Raw genomic sequence first — 8,196 nt, forward strand, 5'->3', positions numbered from 1 at the left:
CAGGGCGCCGGCGGGTGAGGACTGAGCGGCCCTTGGGGTCCCAGGTAGACGGGGCTTCGGTAGACATCTCTCTGCAGGAGAGCGGGGTCAGGTCCCGGGGCCATGCGCGACTCAGCGCAGAGCCCGGCGGAAGGAACTGCCTCCGGACAACTGTAGGTCTAGATCAGCGGTTCTCAACCTGTGGGTCGCGACCCCTTTGGGCCTAAGACCATCAGAAAACACATATATAATATTGTTTTTGTGATTAATCACTATGCTTTAATTATGTTCAATTTGTAACAATGAAAATACATCGTGCAATCAGATATTTACATGCGATTCATAACCGTAGCAAAATTACAGTTATGAAGTAGCAAAGGAAATAATTTTATGGTTGGGGGTCACCACAACATGAGGAATTGTATTAAAGGGTCGCGGCATTAGGAAGGTTGAGAACCACTGGAAGGGATAGGAAATTTCACCGGGGACCTCTGATATCAGTTCACGATTTTAACTAACCATTTTTGTCATGTGTTTTTAAAGAAGCGGCAGCAATAATTGTTTTAAAAGTAGTAACTTTTGTTCTCTATTGTAAAAGGTTGACTTTGGGTTATTTTAAAGAGTTAAAAAATTAACAGCATAACGATGACTATCTTTTAATCTGTTTAAAGATTAGCTCATAATATTATTTGCTAAAAAATGGGAAACAATTTTTGTTAATTGAATACAGTTCAGCTAAAGTACCCTAAAAGTCTGCATGCAATATAAGTTCATTTTCTCAAATTATAAGTATCTGTGGAAATTACAAATTAAAACATATTCTAGAACAGAACAATGTTGCTATTTAATACCATTGATCTTTGGGCATTTTCCTAGCAGTAATGATGGATTTGCTAGATATTACTATCCTCTCTTTTTCTTCAGTCTTTTTTCTTTAAACCTTTACAAAGTATTACAGATGTCTCTCCCCCCCCCCCATCTCCCTTCACCTAGTTCCTGCCTGCCCCAGGCCTTTATTTTTAAATAAATTTCACTATTAAAAAATAACACAGTGAGTCTCATCACAGCCAATATCCTTATACAGTCTAGTCGTGAAATGAATGTTTATATTGCTTCGAACAGTTTAAACCTAAAGTTTGAGACCACACCTTCATGTTTGTACCTGTTGTCTGTGTCCATAGGTAATGCATATATGCATTTAATTCTCTGGTTAATCTCTTCTCAGGCCCTTTCCCCACTTCATCAGTCTGTTCTATGTTTCCATGCCTCTGGTTCTATTTTATTCATCAGTTTATTTTGTTCATTAAATTCCTTATTCATTTATTTTGATTTTTAGGTTCAATTGTTGATAGACATGCATTTATTGCCATTTTGTTAATTTTTTAAAGGCACATTTAATTAATATCAAGAGTGCAATATCAAAGGCCCAAAATATAATGAAGGAACACATTCCCCCATTAACACCAATGACAATGCTCTTTCAACATGTGCCTGTTGAATGAAATGGGGATTTAATAAATTTCACTATTAACCCTTTGCGGTCGTATTAAATTTGAACATGGGTGTCGTACTGGTCGGAATTAATTTCCATTGAAAGAGCAGTGATACATTACATGCAAGATTATGAAGGATAAACAAGATTTACTAGTTCTTTTTTGGAACTACGTCACTACCAGTAGAATCACTACAAACGTTATCACTTTCTACGTCAGAGTCAGTATTCAAGGTGCCAAAATAAAACTCTTCATCGTTACTTTCAGATTCGCAGTACACTTCTTTCGGAAACTTTCTTTTTGCCATTTTGGAGTATTATTTTGAAATATCTTAACAAGCGAGAATGCCTAATTACAGTTAAACATAATTTGTAAAGCTTTATTTGAAATTCTGCGAAGTATCTCTGAAGCTTGTCGATTTCTTCACTCTCAAAAGGCAACTGACTCGCCACGGTGTTTTGCATGGCGAGTGTGGAACGACCGCGTTTGTTTATATTGAGTTTCGATATCTCCGATTTATCGGGGCAATGTTTTGGTTTGTGACAAGGTTGCTTAGACACTTAAGAGCTTTCAGAGAAATTATGAACTGATACATGAATGAATAGAGTTAAGATTCGTACGGTTCCTTGCCGTGGTGGCTGAGAGCAGACATAAGACCGGAATGGTAAAAAAGCTTTGGTGGCTGAGAGTAGACAAACGACCGCAAAAAGTTAAAAAATAACACAGCAAGTCTCATCACAGCCAACATCCTTATACAATCTAGTCGCGAAAGGAATGTTTATATTGCTTCAAACAGCTTAAACCTGAAGTCTGATACCACACCTTCATGTATGTACAGTCCTCAGTAAGATTATCTACAGTATTAGCAACCATTCAAAGAACAGACCATTGATTCAAACCACATTGATGTAAGGCTGAATCAAGTAATAGAGACCGCAAAATGAAATGGTTAAATATATGAACTACTTGGACTGATATATATTAAGTAGTTTCTTAGCAAATAAAACCTAAAATGCAAAGCTCACCTCATTTGAGTTTTGACCAAGAAGTTCAACAACAATCATGGATTCCACAGTCTTATTGGCAAAACTGATGTAAAGTGTCTCTAAGTCGCTATGCTCAAGGTCAAGAGCCATGTATATTCCATTCTACTGGAATTTTACATGTTCAGTTTATGATTTTAAATCTCTAGGTTTTCATTCCTCCAAACTGTCTGAAGACAGTGTGCCACAGACTTAAGACTTGTTTCTCCCTCTATTTTTTCAAACAGCAACATTTCTCAGGTGTCTACATGTCTGAGGAGGCGAATTTTTCGGAGGCGGCCACTTCTTCGGAACAGCCCAACGCCATCAGGCCTCTGAAGCAAGGGGAGGGGGAAGAGAAAAAAGCCGGAACGCAAGGTTCATCCGGTAAGTTTTGCATTAACCATTACAAGCTGGATAGGATAAGAATGTGGCTTTTTTTTGGCTCACGAAGTCTGAGTCTCGGTGTGGAAACGAGTACTTCGCTGTCCCACCACAGCTTTCTCCTGGTGCGACGGCCAGGGGAGTATGATTTGTTTACCTATGAGGCGTAAACTTCCAGGCACCCAGTGCATCTTGGGCTTGTTCCATCTACCTTTCACTTGTAGGAAAAACAAGTTGATGGCCTACTTGTTTGTAGTAGTAGTGGTCTACCACTGTTGATCTCCGTTGGCTGACACTGGGCTGCTGGCCTTGCTTGAGGTACTGAATTTGAGCAGTTCCCTCCTGCATCTCTTGCTCCTCGGTTGCTGGTCGCATTACAAGGACGCTTTCCCGTTCCTGCAGCCTCGTGCTGCTGTTGCCTTAGTATTTCTTCCCACCCCCGTAAGCCAGTGACATCATTAGAGTGCGGGTCTGTGTACTTTCCCTCCAGAGCTTGCACATATGCTTCATACTGTTTCCATCTTAAAGTTAAAATGAACTCATCTCGTGCCATAACTTTGCAGTCTGTCTCACTCAGGCGAACCTTTATGGGAAGAGGTTCCTCCTTGGTCATCTTGAATCCTCTCCAGCCGGAGGCTGCGCCAGTGCTGCCCAGCGCCCCCCCACCCCTCGCCCCCTTTGTCTTAAAGAAGACCCTTTAACATTTCATGTAATAATAGTTGGGTGGTGATGAACACCTTTAGCTTCTCCTTGTCTGGAAAGCTCTTTATCGGACCTTCATTTCTAAATGGTAGCTTTGCTGGGGAGAGTAATCTTGGTTGTAGGTCCTTGCTTTTCATCACTTTGACTATTTCGTGCCACTCCCTTCTGGCCTGCAAAGTTTCTGTTGAGAAATCAGCTGACAGTCGATGGGTACTCCCTTGTAGGTAACTAACTGATTTTCTTTTGCCGATTTTAAGATTCTCTGTCTTTAACCTTTGGCATTTTAATTATAATTTTAATATATTTTTAAAGAATTAGCAGCAATAATTGTTAAAAGTAGTAACTTTTGTTCTCTATTGTAAAGTTTGGCTTTGGGTTATTTTACTTCCAAGATAAAGGGTTAAAAAGTAAACAGCATGAGTATATTTTAATCTGTTTAAAGATTAACTCTTAATATTATTTACCAAAAATAAAATAGGAAAAAACTTTTGTTAATTGAATACAGTTCAGCTAAAGCACCCTAAAAGTCTGCTTGCAATATAAGCTAATTTTCTTAAGTTTTAAGTGTCTGTGGAAATTAAAAATACAAACCAAATCAAATTAATACATATTCTAGAGCAGAATAATTTTGCTGTTTAGTATAGTTGATTTTTGAACATTTTCCTAGTAGTAATGATGGGTTTGATAGATATTACTATCCTCTTTTTTTTTACTAAAAAATACTTACTTTTGAAGACCATTTATTAATTCATCACAAACTAATCAACAAAATTTAGGAAACATTGACTTTATTTCAGTGCCTATGTTGGTGCTAGGAAGATATGCTGTACACAAGTAACTCTTTTAATTCTTACACCAAAAATAGTTCTTTAATTTTAAAGCTTAAATAAATTATGTAAGACTATCCAATTCAACTTAGTAGACAAGTATAGAGTTCCTATTATGTGTAGTACATAATGCTGTATGCTATGGGAGATACGAAGATGAATGAGATCATATTCTGTCTTTGAGGTGTTTTTTTTCTTTTTGTTCCTTTCGCTCCTTTTTATTTCTCCGCCTCCTTCTCTCCCCCAACCTTTCCGTCCTCCGGCTTTTTCTTCTGGTGGCTGCCCCGATGGAGTCTGAGCCTTAGAGGTGTTTTCAATCTAGGGGAGAATTACAAAAAATAAATAATAATTACACCATTTCCTCATAGCTTAATTCATTGTGAACAAATTCCTTTCATCCTCAATGTGTTTGATGAATTTCTCCTCAAATTAGGACTTATGTTTATATTTATCTACACTTAAGGAAATGAAGCTTTGCCCATTTTTTCTTAAAGAACAGGACCTTGGTTCAAAAATTGAGGCAGACGTTGAGCAGTCAAATAGTTGAAGGCTGCCAGTGGTCCAACCATAGGCCTCACAGCTGGAGGCATATTGAAGCAGGACCTGAGTGTGGCATCTTCTGGTTTACCACAGAACTCTTCTATTTATTTATTTATTTAAATTTTGTTTTATTGTTTAAAGTATTACAAAGAGTATTACATATGTCTCCTCCCCCCCCCTTGACATTCCCCCAGCATCCCTTACCCCCCAGTGTCTGTGTCCATTGGTTATGCTTTGATGGGCACTTAGGCTGTTTCCAAATCTTGGCTATGGTGAATTGTGCTATGAACATAGGGGTGCATATATCCTTTCTGATTGGTGTTACCACAGAACTCTTACAAATTGAGAAGAGAAAGGCATTCGATCCAATGGAAACTTAGGCAAAACACATGTATAGACAATTTACTGAAGACTAAGTCCAAATAGCCAAGAAACATTTGAAAGAATGCTTAGTAATCTGCAAAGTGAAAATTAAAATACCAATGGAATATAGTTTATAGCTATAAGATAAGCAGAAATGACTACAGTACCCATTAAGGCAGAATGTGAAGTGGTGTGATTATTTGGGAAATCTAACATTTATCTATTAAAATAAAAAATACATATACCTTTAGACCCCAACATTCTACTCCTAGAAATCTATCTGGTGGAAATTAAACAACTGGTTCATAAATACATGTGTACAAAAATGATTACTCCAACAATGTAGTGGTGAAAAACTACAGAAAGAAATTGAATTCCCTAAATAAAGCAATACCCCAATAAATTATGTTATATCATACCATGGAATATTATGCATTTATTTAAGAGAATGAATTTGTTGATATTGTAGATGAGATGGTGGGATTCTTATAAAGTATTATTGAATGAGAAAAGGAAGACTATCAAATATTTCCACCCGTCCCACTTTTTAAAAACAAATAACAAAAACACATTCTATGTGTTATATACATATATATGAAAGTAGGCCAAAACTGAAAAGGTGCATGCTAGGTTGATAATTTGAGTTACTTTGCAAGGAGTGGGAAGGTTGATGTGGGTGGAGAAGGAGAGAAATGTGCGAGATATGTAAAAGGAGTTAAGAAAAAGGTGTACCAAGGTTGAGGTTTGATTCCAGGGCACATGCCAGGGTTGCCAGCTCAATCCCCAGTGTGGGGTGTGTAGGAGGCAGCCAATCAATGATTCCCTCTCATCATTGATGTTTTTCTCTCTCTCTCCCTCACCCTTCCTCTCTAAAAAAAAAAAATTTTTAAGCATGCGTATAATTATATTTATGCTATCATTTCTAAACCTAATAAGAAAGGCAAAATCAGGGGCTAACACAGTTTGCAGGAAAGAAATATGACAAAAATATGTCAAGAAATGGAAATAACTATACATAATTTTACTGGATATAAAAAAATTTTAGTTTTTATTTGTTTAGTAAATGTTTGTTATATAAATCAAACAGTATTTGACTATTTAGGCAATTGCATGGTTGTGAAAAACATAGGGCTTAGCCCTAGCTTGTTTGGCTCAGTGGATAGAGCGTTGGCCTGTGGACTGAAGGTCCCAGGTTCGATTCCAGGCAAGGGCACATGCCTGGGTTGTGGGCTCGATCTCCAGTGTGGGGCATGCAGGAGACAGTTGATCAGTGCTTCTCTCTCATCATTGATGTTCCTTATCTCCTTCTCCCTCTCCCTCTGAAATCAATAAAAATATATTAAAAAAATAGGACTTTTAGTAAATGTATGTGCCTATCAGGAGAAGCTAGCTTATCTCAGTAACAAATGACCCCCAAATCCTAGGGGCTTACCAGAAAGGCTGCTTTATTGCTCATGTCACACATCCACTATAGATTGGTTTGAGCTCTATTCCATGCTGTTTTCACTCAGGATCCAGTTTCTATTTGATTCCCATTAATCTTGTGGCAGAGAAAGATGATGTCATGGTTAAGCATATGCTGGCCCTTAAAGCTTCTGTTTAGAAGGGGCTCTTCCACTCATCTTTCACTGGCCAACCAAGTCACGTGGCTGAGCCTGCTGTCAATGGGATGAGGATGTATAACGTTCCCACAGGGAGGTCAATAAACATCTCCCCTGAGTATGAAGATCTGCGTCAGGACAGAGTATTAATGAAGTATTTCCATGTAATCTTATTAGTGAATGTTATTAAAGCTTGGTGAATGAGAGAATTAGATGAGAGAAAAAATATATTTTTATAATTAAATAAAAGCTATTTTCTCATCTATTGGGTGCACAAGTAAGAAATACTTCTTTGACTTTAGTTTCAATCACAGATCACAAACTATCCTTTACATATTCAGAAAAGAAACAAATGAAAACCCTTTTAATCCATATTTTGAAGCTAGGAAAAGTTAAAGTAGATAAAGGGGTAAGATTCGATTTTACCCACATATTTTATTTTTCTGAAGTTAGAATTTACACCAGAATTTATGTTGATGAGAAGTATATCATTTATCAAAAATCAGAAAAAGATTCCTTTCTTTAGAAATGACAGTATAAAAGTAATAGTATTTGGTACTTTTTTTCCCCCTAGAGTTTTAAGTATTTGCTCATAAAGAATATTCCAAGTCAATTATATATGCAGCTATCAGTTTGGTTATTAAAATACCACTTTGGCTAGAAGAAAATTTAAAAAAGGCTCTCCAATGTCTCATTTATACCATATGTAGCATTCTACCATGTTTTTAAAATTATTTTTATGTAGTATTCTGTGGGGAGCCGATATAGGGTTAAGCCTCGGACTGACCTGTGGGCAAAGTCACAAACAATTCCCAGCTTAGAGGGCACAGTCCTCTTAGCATAATTAGGCTTGACCTTAGGAGGCTCCCTAGATCTTATCTGGGGAGCTAATGGGGGAGGAAGTGCAGGAAGTAAACAAGTGAAACTCACAAGAACAAAAACAAGTGAAACTCATAAGAACTGTGTAACTATGGTAACCACTACCTTGTTTACCTCTCACTATAAAATAAAGGCTCAGCTTGCCTTGGGATCTCTCTCTCTGTGGCCTCAGCCAGGCACAGGGAAGATCCACGGAGACTAAGGAAAGCTAGAGAGTTCTGAACGCTGTCTCCGTGTAAAACATTCTTCGCCAACTCTGTCCACACCTTTGGGAACCCCTGGACGGCTGGGGCGGGCCCCCAGCACCTGTTTGTCCCTGCATCCTCTAGGAGGCCTCAAGCCCCTCTCTGAACCTGGAGTTGGCTGTTGCCTTTGTTCGCTGCTTCTCTCTTTCTCCCCTTCCCCC

General features: G+C 38.1%; 1 pseudogene; it reads right to left on the reverse strand.

Annotated features, from left to right (window-relative positions):
* Positions 1–2,655: 2,655 nt before the first annotated feature.
* LOC102761218 lies at positions 2,656–3,527 on the reverse strand (annotated as a pseudogene).
* Between the last annotated feature and the right edge of the window lie 4,669 nt (positions 3,528–8,196).

The sequence above is a fragment of the Myotis davidii genome, unplaced genomic scaffold (assembly GCF_000327345.1).
Source record: "Myotis davidii unplaced genomic scaffold, ASM32734v1 scaffold221, whole genome shotgun sequence".
Classification (NCBI taxonomy): domain Eukaryota; kingdom Metazoa; phylum Chordata; class Mammalia; order Chiroptera; family Vespertilionidae; genus Myotis; species Myotis davidii.